The sequence below is a fragment of the Protomyctophum bolini genome (assembly GCF_963924005.1).
Source record: "Protomyctophum bolini genome assembly, chromosome: 3".
NCBI lineage: Eukaryota > Metazoa > Chordata > Actinopteri > Myctophiformes > Myctophidae > Protomyctophum > Protomyctophum bolini.
Window position 1 is genome coordinate 30,239,668 of NC_137864.1, and position 16,406 is coordinate 30,256,073.

Below are 16,406 nucleotides of genomic sequence, written 5' to 3' on the forward strand. Positions count from 1 at the left end.
GCATGCATAGTCGAAGAAGCCTTGTACGAGCCTTGTCTTCAAGGTGTTTTTGTTGATCAGTGAGGACTCGAGAGATCCTTTACAGCAATCTTGTTCTTTGGTTCTTTGGACCTGTCCCTGTTTGATGGAGAGGTTTATTATGTGGGTGATGATTGGGGCTAGATGGCTGAGTCTCTGAGAAATGTGGAGGGAATATTGTCATGGCCAGTGGCCTTGTGGGGTTGAAGGGCACTCCGTTTTTTAAGTCCCTCCTTAGTTGTTACCATTTCCAGTTTAAAATCATCTTTACAAACACCTAGGTTTTTGTAGAAGGTTTTGATGTGCTCTACACCAAAACGCCCAGAGTGGGAGGGCAGTTTGTTAACCAGCGTTGTTGCATACATTTGATGATGCTCTTGAATCTATTTTATTCTCTCTTAGCTCTTTTTTGCACTCTCTTTTCATTAAATATTTTTTTACGTTTATTGTTTTTATATATCCCTTTCCGGTAACCCTTCATTTTACGGCACAGTAATTACCTAGTAACAACTGGTAATTTCCTGGTAGGCTACTACCCATGTGTTTCATGGGTAGTACACAGTGTATTTACCATGTAATTACCAGGAGATTACACAGTAAATAGTTATACATACTGGGTAATTACCTGGTAGTTCCCTTCTCCAAAACGGCGTGCGCAGTTGCGCACTATCCGGCACACCAAAAGTCTGACATGCGCAAATCACCCGTTGCTCCTGACATGTGTTGCTCCTGAAATATGTTGCTCCTTGGTTTGACATACCATTGGTCATGTCTGGATTAAAATTTCCGACTGGATTAAAATTGGTGAGGGGTCCGTTAAAACGACCGGATTAAGTTTGGTGAGTGGTCCGTTAATATGACCGGATTAAGGTTGGTGAGGGGTCCGTTAATATGACCGGATTAAGGTTGGTGAGGGGTCCGCTGTCAGACTAATGACGTTCAAAACCGATCTCTCCTGTAAACATTGGAAGCCAATCTTAGCCAATCAGGATGGAATATGAAAAATCTGAAAAAGACCTATTTTGTTTAATGACTATAATACTGCATGAATGTCGTGATAATAAATATGCATGAATGTCGCGTACCAATTTGTTTGGACAAAATCTGTAGTGCTATAACAGGCCCATGTGAAATATAATAGGGCAGTGGTTCTGCTCTGGCATCCAGGGAGTGTGTGTGCAGTTTCACTATACGATCAAGCTAGAGATTAGCTGTTCACAGATGGACACACAGACACACGCACATGCCTTCAGCCTGGAGGAAACAACTAAAAACGTGCATGTTTTTCGAAAGAATAGTTTCACAAGGGGGCAAAATTCAATGTTTAATACATTTTGGAGAAAGCTTTTCCCCGGTCTATAGGGACATGGAAGTTGGGAACGCCACCCGTTTATGCAATATTATCTGTACCCTCTAATATCGTACCTTCTTCTCAGATTGCTCAGTGTATTACTATCACTACAGTGTTATCACTACAATACAACCAATTGGCTAAATATGGAGCTCCCTGATGTCGTCAAGAACTGTTGACATCAGATTGATGACCTACATGTGAATACGAGAATACATGATCCCACTTGTATTGGCTGAGAGACACACCGTTACTCAAAGGTCGGCCAATCCATGACGACAATGCGTTGGGGTGACCAATTAAGGAAGCCAATGCTTACACCCCCCACACACACAGATTTGGTGAGTCCTCCAGACCTCCACAGACTCGCGGACAGACACAGATATGTTTTAGTTTTGTGGTTTTCAGAAACCGTAGGTCCGATCATATTCCCAATTGGCACTGCACACCCTCAGGTTATCTGGGACTGGGACTCACACCAAGTTTGAAAAACAAATACAGCCCTGTCCATCCCCATGCAAAGGGGACATGGTGCAGTCCAATTACCCAGCTCCTTATAAGTCAATCTGTCAAACTCCAGTACTCATTTTGAACTGATACTCAAAACAAACAAATACAAATTAAATAACTCCTGATAAAACAACTTGGCATTGACAAAATATAACATATGTGTACGTAGAATGTAGTAGTGCTTAAAATTGATAAACTAAATTAAATAAAAGTGTCCACCATGTTTTACAAACTTTGTGTGGCTGCTGGTGTGGCCATCACACAGACTGTCCATAAGACACGTGCGTGTGCATGTTGATCAGATGGCTTATCACTGTCTACTCTACCACATATGGGCCTGCACATCAGACCTATGAAGAGAGCAATACTTTACCCAGTTAGGCCAGCATCTCAATAAACAGAGTGTGCATTAATAGAGCATTGTTCGAGCAGTCCAGAATAATGAAAATCAGCACCCACCCACCCACTGTGCAGTTGTAACTTTTGACTGTCTGAGTTGACTATAAGTTCAAGAGTCCTTTAATATAATATAGATATTATTATATCTTTATTATTATAATATATAATATTTCTGCTGATTTTAAATTATTGTGAAACCTGAGTTAAAGCTTAGACTTGGAGGCATTAATTGCCTCCATGTTTGTGTAAGACTAAAGGTGCTCTCTTGTCTCACTGTGTGGGAGTGTTACAGTACAGGCCAGCTAAAGGCGTGACTCATAACAAAAAATGTTGCCTCACCCATTCCCTTCTCTAAAAGCCTACTGCTTATTCAAACACATGGTTGTAAAATGTAGATAGATAAGGTCTCATAAGGACCCTTGAGTAGGGGAGTGCATTAGTGCAACCTTTGGAATGTTTTTTTACCCATTGTTTTTATCTAGGGAATGGATTTAGGGAGTGCACTGAACAGATTTGTTGCATTTGAAGTTTCACACAATGCACAGTGTGTCTTCTTATCACTTTTATACTTAATGAGTTGAACATATACTTTAAGGCAATCACTTGCAGCTTTTGTCAATTTTAAGCTACTGAGAAGGCAAACGGTAATGAAGTAAAAGTAAGTAGCCTCTGGAACTTAAGCCACCTGACCCATAGGGTGCATATAGGCAAACAGTAACCAATGAAATCCCTATGGGAGAAAAAGGTATTCTACTATGATGAGTACATTTTCATACTTTGCTAAAATTGCATTCTTATGCGTTTCAGCCAAAGGCCTTCCTCAGTGTTATGTTAGACAGCAGATCATAATGTGAGTTGTGAGATCAAATTGCATAACGTTGTACAACAGACCTTCAATCTTGCTTTAGATATGTAATCTAGGTGAATTTGCTGTTACGCGTATAGTTTGTTGTTAGTAGGAATGAAAACAAAGGCAGTGAGTGAACGGCCGACATCCGTACTCGACACACGGTTGTGGGCGGTGCCCCCAGAGGCAAGTTGGAGGCAAAACGGCAAAACAAATTAATTTGTTTTGCCGATGGATTTCCAGATTGGGTAATCCTTAACAATGAAATTTAGTGCAAAAATGGTTCCTATCCTGGAGAAACGACTGATTTATAAAGTTAAAATGTCAGTGACTTCACAACTATGCAATCATGTTTAGCAAACATTGACCCAATTATTCTGATAAGTTTGATAAAGTTTGAATGACAAATTGGAAAATATAAACAAATGTGAAATATAAAAACAGACAAAGGAAGCATGCATGCGCATCCTCATCATAGTCCAAGTACTGGACAAACGGCAGATCAACAATATCTCTGGTGGTTCTCAGCTATATACTTTTTTATTGCTGTTCAACCTTTTGATCTCTCAAACTTCATGTTGAGCAGCAAGAAGGGTCCTCCACACCTGGGCCAGCCTGGTGTGGAGCCTGTCTAGCCAAACTGTCTAGCCACACTGTTTTGTGTATGTTTTCAGTGTTATCTTTCATATTTTATGGTTATTTCCAGGCATTTTATGGTATATTTACATAGGAGAGAGTACTAGAAAGATGGGAAATTGAGTGCAGAGAACAACAGAGACCGCAGGAGTGAGAGGAGATGGAGAGGGAGGGAAAGGGAAAGGATGAGGGATGGACGGAGAGAGGGTGATAGAGTGCCTGCAGTATGTCAACACATAACCCTGGCAACGCTGTCATTATCGGCCCAAATATGAACTTGTCTGATGTCAGCGCAAATAAGCACATCACGTGTCCATAATGTATATGTATATACTAACACATGAGTGTGTGTGCCAAGATTAAGTGCATATGGAGATCCCTGCCATCAGTGCATGTCCACAATGTTAGTCAACGGTTTTATACTCATATATGGAGATGCTGACATCAGCGCAAGTCAACGTTGTTTAGGCAACGTTTACAGTACATCGCTGTATAAGTGCCTGGATTATGACCAAATATGTACTTGCCTGATGTCATAATGACTATGACATCATAGCTGAGTGACTTCATCCTATTATGATGGTACTGACACATGAACATCCTGATCAAAATGTCGATGTCTGTGTTTTCACTTGTGAACATTGAACATTGAACACAACATATGTTCAATGTAACATTTCCGTGCGTAAAATCATCTTGGTCACAGTCAGGGTTTTTTTCTAGCACATAACCATTTTACATAGACCAAATCTATTTTAAATTGAGTTAATTTTTTTCAGCTCAGTGGATGAATAATGATTGAACACATGCATTTCTGTAAATGGTGCTATTGTGACACATTGTTGCCATAAAGCCCTGAATACAGTGAATGACAAAGAGTCCATGCCAGTGAAACCAAAGATTACCTTTGAGTGACTCATCATTCAACATTAAAACAAACACGACAGAGGGTTGCGTACCCATACAATGAAAGACAACGTGATCATGGCCAAATACTTTATTCATGAGGTTATCATCTGGCTCTTCTTGTTGTTGTTTTACAGCATGAAGAGACATGTTTGTTCTCTCTAACACACAAAGCAACACAAAGCAAGGGGTGGCCATCGAGGAGGCCAGAGTGCTCCACTCAATATGTTTCCGTTTAGACCTGTCATTTCAAGTCACCAGAGACCCGCACAGAATCAACATATACCACCTTTTGTTTGAACCGTAGCAACCATGACAAATAAATTATGGGTACTGGGTGTGAGTGTGTAGTCTATTGTTTGAAATCTGGAAGTGCTAGATTCCTATACTTGAACGCAGACAGATACAGATGCTCCGTCCCTGACATCAGCTTCCAGCTGTCAGAGGGCGTGAGAGTTGGGTGACTTTCCCATACCTGTCAAGTGTCAACACATTGGTCACTTCCTGTTAGGAAAGATTGAAGTGTTGAGCAACCAGGTTTCTGTAATATACCACAGGCTAAACACTGCTTCTATTATCCAGGTGTGTGCAGGTTTGTCAGTAGGCTAGTTTATAACACTGTTGCCTGCAGTGCTTGTAATCCCTCATGGTAAATGGTCTGCATTTCTATAGCGCCTTTATTCAGTGTTTTGCAATGTGAGTTACACTCACAAGTCACACCCACACACATCCGCACTAACTGTAGAGGCAACCATGCAAGGCACCATTAGGAGCAGATAAGTGTGTTGCTCAACTTGGTTAGTTCGACATGAAGCAGATCTAACTGGATCCCTGTGCCATAACTGCCACTCATAAATTGTACTTCATTTATCAGCATTATGGAACTTTGCAAAGGTGAACCAAATGTCCACCCAACTGTGCCGTTTTCTCATTAACTGAACCATTTGAGACTGACACAAGTTACTCCTTCAATGGTCATGTCAGGACACATGGAAGAAAGGTGTGTGTTCAAATATTGACTTAAATTGTATAATCTCACACACCATCTACATCTGTAAACCGACATGGGGTAGGTACGGTACATACTTTTAATGTACCACACCCGACACCCCTCTATCAATGTTTTGCAATACTTGCACAGTCTGTTGAATCTTTCCAGTTTGTAGAACTGGAAATCACAGTAGGTCTATGTATTGACTTTGCAGAGGTGTGTGTGTGTGTGTGTGTGTGTGTGTGTGTGTGTGTGTGTGTGTGTGTGTGTGTGTGTGTGTGTGTGTGTGTGTGTGTGTGTGTGTGTGTGTGTGTGTGTGTGTGTGTGTGTGTGTGTGTGTGTGTGTGTGTGTGTGTGTGTGTGTGTGTGTGTGTGAAGAAAAGTATCTGTCGTCTTTAATACTGGCAATAAACTTTTGGAGATATTCATTGCCATCCTCAGAGGCCCACGTCTAGCAGGGCAACATTTTTGATTCGTAATGACTTTGGGTCTGATCAGATGTTAAAAACACAATGCCCTGAATGAAGATGTAATTAAGTATGTCGGGAGTCTGTTCCCGTTACAATGCACTAGACCCCTGGGAAATGGATTGCTGAGGTTGAGCGCCACACCTACCCAGACACTAATATTCATAACATATTATGAATTAATATCATGTGACTTTTGGGAGGCTATGGTTTGAATTTTAGCTGAAATGGTTCTGTACATGCAGCACAAAAACATGCACGCACACATGTAGTGTTGCATGAGTTCCTGTGAACAGTGTATTGTTTCAGTGTCTGTGGGGAAAGTTAAACATAGTTAAACATTCACTATTTGGCATTTTACACAGCTACTGTTTGCATGTCATTATGCACTACATTGTCAACTGATACTGACTGATCTCCTCTATTCTGCTTGAGTACATACTGTAAGTGTGCTGTGTCAATAGACTTCTTTCACCTAATTTTAAGGGAATGTATGTTGAAAATAACAGGTTCATGATAGAGATTTAACTTTTTCTCCCTTACAGTGCTTCTGTTTCTGATTATTTTTTGGTATTCAGGAGAAATCATATATTAGCAGACATTTTAAAAGATAATTTATGCACAGAGATATTTAACATTTAACACTGAAAATCTAAATTGTTGCTAGCCTGGCATGGCCAGCAGATTCGGTATCCAGGCTAAATTGTTGCCATTTATTGAGGCTTATGTAAGCCTACATTATGTGACTTCATATAACATGATTACATAACCGAGTTTTGTGAGACCCTAGTTTTCAGGGCTGAATCTCTCTGCATGTACTGAATGCCCTTCCCTTCTGTATACTGGAGTCATTTAGCTGAGACTCCTATCCAGAGTAAATGAGTAGCCTACTATAGGTCTAAAACACTTCTGGGGACATTTTAATGTCTACTCGGGTTCTTTGATCAGCCCAGACAGTTTTTAAGTTACTTCTGTTCTGACAGTAGCCGGGGAGCCAGTCACCCAAAATTTGAGAGGACCTGTGATGTCATGACATTCTTTTTATTTGTGTTTTTTTTTTCTATTAACTTGGTCATTATGGTCCACAGAATGAGAGGTTTGGTTTTGCACGAAAAACACTCCTTGGCCTAAAAACGGCCATAGTCGTCATCACAAATGTGATGAGGTCAGCACATTTGGGCACATCATTTGGGCAAGTGGCTATATGGCCGAATTTAGGCCAAGGGGTGTTTTTCGTGCAAAACTAATGGTTGGAATGGATTCAGAATCATGAAAACCCCCTAGTTTGACATGTCACATACTAATTAAAGTATGATGAAATTTGGACCTTAATGACCAAGTGAATAGAAAAAAACACAAATAAAAGTATGTCATGACATCACAGGTTAATCTCTATTCCTTGAGCTTTTGGGCCTGTGGCTACAGTGAAAAAGTCATCAGATCAGACCTTCAAATGTAACTCAGTATCAAAATGACACATGCAGAGTCGCATACCTGACAAAATTGCCGGGTTGATACTTCATTTATTTTGGAATAAAATCCCACAGGCAAATAAAGCTGTATGGCTAGCGAGAGTGACGTCAGGACTTTGGTATACTCACCAACTGAACCTGAACCATTGTGTTTTCAATGGGTCTAAAATAGTTAAAATGTAGTTTGAAGTTTAATGGGTTTATATAGGAGGAGGAGCCTGATGTAAATATTGAATCAAGCCACTGTCTGCATTGGTGCACATGCACACACCCAGTCATTAACACAACCTCAGAAGTGTTTTAAAGGCAAGGACACTTCAATCCATGACGATTGAAGGTCAAATTAGCTATTGCAGGTAAGGGAATAAACTCACTTTGTTTAACCAACCCACCCACCCATATCCCCCCCACACACAAACACACAGACACAGACACACAGACACGTGTACACACACACACACACACACACACACTTTTAACCGCATGGGTCTTCTCAGATTGGCCAAAGCATCAATTACGCTGTCCCAGTGACTCATGTCATGTGGTCATGTGTTGGTTGAAGTGTATGGTTTTAGTACACATTTATCCACGTGTCACATTATCATTATGCCATGAAATGCATGGCAGTAGTCTTTCAGCTACTGTGTGTTGGGCGTTGTCTTTTCACTCTGCCACCATTGTGCCACACCCTCTGTACTACAGACTTCTAAAGATTAGTTCCAATGGCACCTGTGCACCCTCTAGTGCCAACGTGGAGAGAAGTCAAAGATGGATAGTGTGTGGCTACACTGTGATGACAATGGCACTATGTCGTAGTTAGAAGCTGCCTTTTCATCTCCCTTGATGTGTTCCTTTTTTGTTAAATTTTGCCTTTTAGTACATGCAGTTTATTTAGTTTACATGGATTGTAAGACATTGGAGCAATATACAATTATGCAAAGCACAAGAGTCATTGTACGCCTACTAGTGATGATTATAACGTTAATTTTAATTATAACTCTTCCCAACAAGAGGCTGTTAAAAAGATAGAATAACAAAAAAAGTGCTCCTCAGAGCACAGGTCTCCGGTAGGTTATTGTGGGCCAGCAATGTTCGGAAATCAGTCACGACCTCGCCCGCTTCTTGCCCTCAGGGCTTTTTATAAATTACTGGTACTAGTCCTTACCCGTCCTGAATAAAACAGCAAATGATGTTCGCCAGATCTGGCGGAGTCAGGTTAATATAAGGAAGTGTAGGCTACAGACAGAAGGACAGACTGACTGACAGACATTTTTTGATAGATAGTAATCTGAGTTCCCAGAAGTTTTATTTCGCGCCACTATTATAAACATACTCATATTTTTATATTTATGTACAATACATACTTTTTCTCCATTGGCTGCGGGTAAGTGTCAGACATAATTTTAAGATTTGAGTACTTGCAAAGCCTAGATCCTCAGAAAAAGCCCTCTTAGTTTACCTTAAAACTTATTATCATCATGGGACATTGGGACGGAATTAAGTGTCAGGACAGGAGGTCAAAACGGAATGTTCCTGGTTCAGCACCTTGAAGTGTCCATGAGCAAGACACTGAACCCATGATGCTGCTCCAGATTAGAAGGTTGTTGTCTTGCACTTGCACGGTAATAATACACAATGTAAAGAGCTTTTGAGAAGGTGGTATTACATTTCATCCATAAGGTGTGTTATGTACTGTATGTCGCAGCCTTGTATGAAATGTGCTCAAATACTCAAATTAATAATGCATGTCTATAAATACTTTAGAGATTTGTGATTTTACTTAAAGGGATATATAGCAGTGGGAACTTTATTACATACTCTTGGTCCATTATAAAAACATACAGTAAAGTATACTGTAGCCTACAACAAAACAAACAAACAGCAAACAAGTACACAAACATAAAATCATTGTCTCCACCAATGTCTCCACAGGGCTGACTGGTATCGCACAACACTAAAACTAGAATTGAAGCAGCATGACAATGGCATTCTGAGAATCATTCAGTCTGCAAATTAACCTTTAGCACAGATTTCTCAATAAAGCCTGCAGACTTCTGCATTACAAAACAAGTCGAGGCAACCTGATACTTTCATTCTCAAATTGTTAAACTTGGTACACAAGGCGGCAGTATAGAGAGGAGTGCTCTTCTAGACTAGAGAGAGACAGACTAGCCTCGGTATACCCACTATTACCCAGGTTTACTGTAAGAGAGACCTATCTTATACCATGGTCTTCTGAACATACATATAATTTTCTTGCCAACATGTTAGCTTTAGCATAATATACGGCATCACCAATCAATTGATCTGTAATGAAGCACCCCAGATATTTTGTTTTATTACAAACACATAGCACCTGTCCTGACAGATTGAGGTCCTTGCGTGCGTGTGTGTGTGTGTGTGTGTGTGTGTGTGTGTGTGTGTGTGTGTATTTTTGAGTGTATTTGAGTGGTGCCTCCACTCCATTACGCAGCTTTGTGTGTCCCTCTATGTATGCGTGTCCCTGTGTCTTTCCAAGCATGGAAAGCTGCAACACGGTAACTCTGTCACTTCTCAATCATTTCGGAGGCGGGAAGGCTTGCCGGACCTGGGCCGGCCCCCTGGGTTCCTGGGGGTCTGGAGTTTTTGGGGACTCCCACACGGTAAATCTGTAATTTTCTCGACCGTTTCGGACCACCGGCACAGGGTCAAATCACTGCTTCATTAAATGTAGCATTTTAAAGTCTTTAAATAAATCACCTCTCCTAAAAAGGTCACACATAGCCTGTAAAATATCATACAAGAGGGTGTACAACCAAGGTCTTGTTTGTTTATAAAACTTATACTGCAAGTAGCCTACATTTTAAAGTTATTTATGTAACCTTGTGCAAAGATAGAACCAAATCTCACCAAAAACACAAAACAAACTGGGTTTATTTCTGTGCATGTTGAAACTTACAAAAATATCACTCTGCGTGCAGCATAGGGTGTGTTTTTTTAAAACATTTCTCAAGACTTATATGTTATGTCAAGGTCATGAAAGGTTATTATGTTGTTTTTATACTGAAATGTCAGTATGACAATACCACTGACACTCTGCGTGGTCACTGGCATGGCACTCTGCATGGCCACGGCATGACACTCTGCGTGGCCACTGGCATGACACTCTGCATGGCCACTGGCATGACACTCTGCGTGGCCACTGGCATGACACTCTGTGTGGCCACTGGCATGACACTCTGTGTGGCCACTGGCATGACACTCTGCGTGGCCACTGGCATGACACTCTGCGTGGCCACTGGCATGGCACTCTGCGTGGCCACTGGCATGACACTCTGTGTGGCCACTGGCATGACACTCTGCGTGGCCACTGGCATGACACTGTGTGGTCACTGGCATTACACTCTGCATGGCCACTGGCATGACACTCTGCGTGGCCACTGGCATGACACTCTGCGTGGCCACTGGCATGACACTCTGCATGGCCACTGGCATGACACTGTGTGGTCACTGGCATGACACTCTGCATGGCCACTGGCATGACACTGTGTGGTCACTGGCATGACACTCTGCATGGCCACTGGCATGACACTGTGTGGTCACTGGCATGACACTCTGCATGGCCACTGGCATGACACTGTGTGGTCACTGGCATGACACTCTGCGTGGCCACTGGCATGACACTCTGCATGGCCACTGGCATGACACTCTGCATGGCCACTGGCATGACACTCTGCGTGGCCACTGGCATGACACTCTGTGTGGCCACTGGCATGACACTCTGCATGGCCACTGGCATGACACTCTGCGTGGCCACTGGCATGACACTCTGTGTGGCCACTGGCATGACACTCTGCGTGGCCACTGGCATGACACTCTGCATGGCCACTGGCATGACACTCTGTGTGGCCACTGGCATGACACTCTGCGTGGCCACTGGCACTCTGCGTGGTCACTGGCATGGCACTCTGCATGGCCACTGGCATGACACTCTGCGTGGCCACTGGCATGACACTCTGTGTGGCCACTGGCATGACACTCTGCGTGGCCACTGGCATGACACTCTGCGTGGCCACTGGCATGACACTCTGTGTGCACTGGTCACTGGCATGACACTCTGCGTGGCCACTGGCATGACACTGTGTGGTCACTGGCATGACACTGTGTGGCCACTGGCACTCTGCGTGGCCACTGGCATGACACTCTGCACGGCCACTGGCATGACACTCTGTGTGCACTGGTCACTGGCATGACACTCCGTGTGCACTGGTCACTGGCATGACACTCTGCGTGGCCACTGGCATGACACTCTGCGTGGCCACTGGCATGACACTCTGCGTGGTCACTGGCATGACACTCTGTGTGGTCACTGGCATGACACTCTGCATGGCCACTGGCATGACACTCTGTGTGGTCACTGGCATGACACTCTGTGTGGTCACTGGCATGACACTCTGCATGGCCACTGGCATGACACTCTGTGTGGTCACTGGCATGACACTCTGCATGGCCACTGGCATGACACTCTGTGTGGTCACTGGCATGACACTCTGTGTGGCCACACAGAGTGTGTGACCATGGCAGCCATTTTTCAAAATGGCCGCCACCTGCTGTTATTTTACAATAACTCGAGTTCGGCTGCTGGCCCACCTGGAGGCCCCAACCTCACTTGTTCGGTTGGTGTGATTAGGTGGGGTGGTCTTCCCCAATCAGGATGAAGGGTTTGACCCTTTCAAACGGCAGTCTGGCCAAGTGTCTGTATTTAGTTGTGAGGCTAGATACAGGATACGATTGCTCACCCAGCCCCAGGTGACTTGATGTGAAGGGTCCTTTGATTTGGTAACATTGCTTTGGTTGACATGCTGGGGACACGGAGAACGACACTGATGCCTTCAGTGTCTGCACATCCTGCCTGATAGTCCTGAAGGCAGATCTTCTGTCTTCAGTCTTTCAATCACTGTTCACCTCAAGCAGGTCTTCAAGGTGTTTGCCTTTGCACAGGCTATATGGCTAGGACTCGTGCTTCAACCACTCAGAGAACTCCAACATGGTGTTGGTTGCTCCTGGGCCACAGAGCATTGTGCGGCAGAATTCAGCTCTCATCTCTGGTGGCAGCTTGTTGAGGAGTCGTGCAATATGTGAGCCGCATCTAAGTTCTGTGTCTCCCTCTGGGCCTAGGGTAGACACTTTCTATTTTCCGTAACACTAATTGGTGGGGCTGTCCAAACTTGTTGTTTAGGTGTCAATCGGGTCTCTGTTGGTGAAGTCGGGTCTAGGTGGTCTAGAAGATGAGTTATTTATTCAGGGGATATTAATACAATCTGGTAATAAATTCCTTATCAAGAATTTTCTTCACCAATGTGTTTGGAAGGGTGTCTACTAACATATCCCACATTGCTTTATATTCAACCACCCTAGGGGAACTTTTGACAGCTGCTGAAAGTTGGGGTACCATCAACAACCTACTGTATATAAGGCAAAATGTTCATTATGCTTTAAGTAGCATGTGACATGTCAAACTAGGGAGTTTTCATGATACTGAATGCATTCCAAGCATTAGCTATATGCACGAAGAACACTCCTTGGGCTGAAAACGGCCATAGCCGTCATCACAAAATGAGTTCAGCTCATTTGGGCACATTTGGGCAAGTGGATCTGGCCGAATTTAGCCCACTTATTCAAAGTATAGTTACAATAAATGGCTCTTAATCAAAACAAAAAGAAATACAATAAGAAAGGGCGTTCGGAACACAACATAAATTAAAGAATATAAGGTAGTTTTCACAGTTTATAGTCACACAGAGTAGCGGGTCGGAGGAAGACCATAGTGATGTTCCCCGGCGAGCTGTCAGGCACAGACTGACTAAGTAGGCAACGGCGCACCCATGGCCACTGGGTGACACGTGACCGGCAGCCAATAAGGGAGGCAGGCGTTGATCAGACGCGCGACCAGAGCCGCCCCCTCGTTGATGTCACTGACAAGGTAAAACACAGTCAAGCCAACCTGGAGTGGAAAAGAACACATATATAATAGAAGGCGCTCTCTTTTCCAATATATGGTTCATAACAGGTCTACTTATGTATAGTTATATATAATAAGATATATCACAGATAGGTCTATAATATACCACAACAATACCACCAGTTACCTCATATAAATTGTACATAATATTAACCAACTAGATAAAGTGCCCATTGGCACAGGTCTCCACCAGGGCAGGTCAGGTTGTGGCCTCCTGGTGGCGCTATAATAGGCCAATGTGAAAAGGGTGCCATTTCTTCTTGCCTTGGATGGCAATTGGATGATTTGAGGCTTTTTGTTCAAAACGGGCCAATCCTGCAAACGTTGAAAGCCAATGTTAGCCAATTAGGATGGAAAATGATATATCGGGCAGATTCATCTTGAACACTGTAGAATCTGAGAAATCCAACAGACTCGGACGGAAGCACTACATCGGCCTCATGGTGGCGCTATAACAGGCCGTTGAGGAATATTTGAGGCAGAGGTTCGTCGTTGACATCCAGGGAGTGTGTGTGCAAAGTTTGGCATGGATCGGGCCAACGGTGCCGGAGATTAGCTGATAACGGACAGAGGGAAGGACGGAGTGCAAAACATACTCTGCCCCCTGGCCTTCAGCCTGGTGGAGACAATAAATATATATATAATATATATTTATACTACATCATACTACTCATAACACAAAACTAATCATAACAAATAATAAACACTGTGACCGCAGTCCGCGTGACAGCGGTCTTTGGCATGCCAAATTGCAATGTGTAAATTTACACGTACAGTATGTGCCACGGCAAACAATTTATTTTCTCTGCCCATATATGAATTCCAATCCCATAGGACACACACACATTGATCCACATATGTGCACAATAAACACTTACAGAAACATGTTGTTTTGTACAGTACCTACAGTATAAAAAATAAAATAGAACTATACACATACTGTAGTACTGTACACATCATCTTTTACACACATCAAGTTTAACCACCTGTTTTACAGTGGGTATAGTTACTTCATTGTTAAAAAATTGTATTGTATTACATCTGTAATTCCTCCGTCTTTGTTTTCTTTGCTCTTTCTTTTTGTTAAAGACTGACAAACTTAGTTCAGTACACTTAAGCAGCATAATACATTACGCATCGAATGGCAAAAATAGTAAGCTCACAACATATATTATGTTAGAACTAGTCTTAATACTGAGGGAGTGAATGTGAGTGGCATGGCAAGGGAGGGTCCTATATAGGTGTGGTCAGGAATGGATGAAAAGCCATTGAAATGCATTACGCACGCAGTGACATTTTTGTCAAAGTCAACCCACTGCGTACAGAACCTTCCTTTATAGTTCCTGTTGAAAGAGGGAGATAAGAGTCAACCTCAAGGCAGATTCAGAGCTCTGCAGCTGAATAAAGTCCCCACTTTTTTGCCGATGCAGGTTCCCAAATTGCCACATGAAGTTCAAGATCACTGTTCCCATGAGCATCCTAAGAACCTCGATTTTGAATGTTTACTTCCATTTACCATGTCACCCACACTCATTTCTCCAGACACACTGCCATACTACTGAAAAAATAAATCTTCCATTCGTACTGATATGAGTCTACTCTAGGAATGGCCTTTCCTCCTCAACCACTGAAATGTTGAATCACAGGTTCTACTGTACCTGTCAGAGTGGTCCACCTACAGTACTGTTTCCCAAACAGTGGGTCAGGACCATTTGTTAGGACCATCAAATCTGCCTGTGCACAAATATGGCCAAGCCAGGCTATTACTTTTTGGGGTAAGATTTACTGGCTTGGCCCAGGCGGTGGCGTAACCGTCTGGGCACCCGACTGGTAATCCAGTAGCAGTGTGCCGCGGGTTCGACTCCCGAGCCCGACACGGCCTTTACTGCATGTCATCCCCCCATCTCTCTCCCGTTTCCTGTCAGCCTACTGTCTGTCCCTTCAAAAACCAATAAAAGGCGCAAAAAAATATCTTAAAAAAACCCAAAAAAGATTTACTGGCTTAAACGTATTATATTAAACATCACAAGTGTCGGTGTAAATAATGCCAAAGTAGCCAGGTATTGTAACATACAGTACCTGGAATGCGAGGAGGAAAGGCCAGCGTAGGAAGAAAAGGGGTTGAGCTACAGTATAAGAAAAGGTCAGGTATTTAAAGCAATACAGCAATAACTATACTTTCTGTGTACTTGTAATGGTGTAACGGTCACATGAAGAAAAAAAAAGAGAGACACCCTTCAAATCTTCTAAATTACATATTGTAACCGCATCTACACTCCAATCCTCTTGTCAGGATTGTAATTTACCTGTAAAACAATTTCAGTGTAAGTGCTCAAGGTAGGGATTATTCTTCAGGCAGCAATTGGAATGGCTTCGTAAAGACAATTAAGAGCATCTCTCACATCTGTCAAAAATTGTTTTCTTTCCAGATATCAATCACTTTGGAATGTGCACGTATTCCTGACCATGCTGTAGCTGACACTAGTACACTACACTATGATGCATCGAAAAATGCCAACTAAAAACTAACAATCTCACAAGACAACATTCTCTAAAGCATAATCCTTCCATCATTCAGTTAGGTAAGACCCCACCCTGCTTATCAGTAGTAACAGATGACAGTGTTGAGGAGATGAAAGGAGTAGATTCCAGGACCCTGTCAGACAACATAGTTTAAACGCTTAAACTTGAAAGGATTGAGATGGCTGTGTGATAAAACAACACTAACCTGTCGCTTATTTTACCCGACATGGGAGATTAAGTATAAAGAGAACCAGCACATGCTGCCAACTTGATGTCTTAGGATTC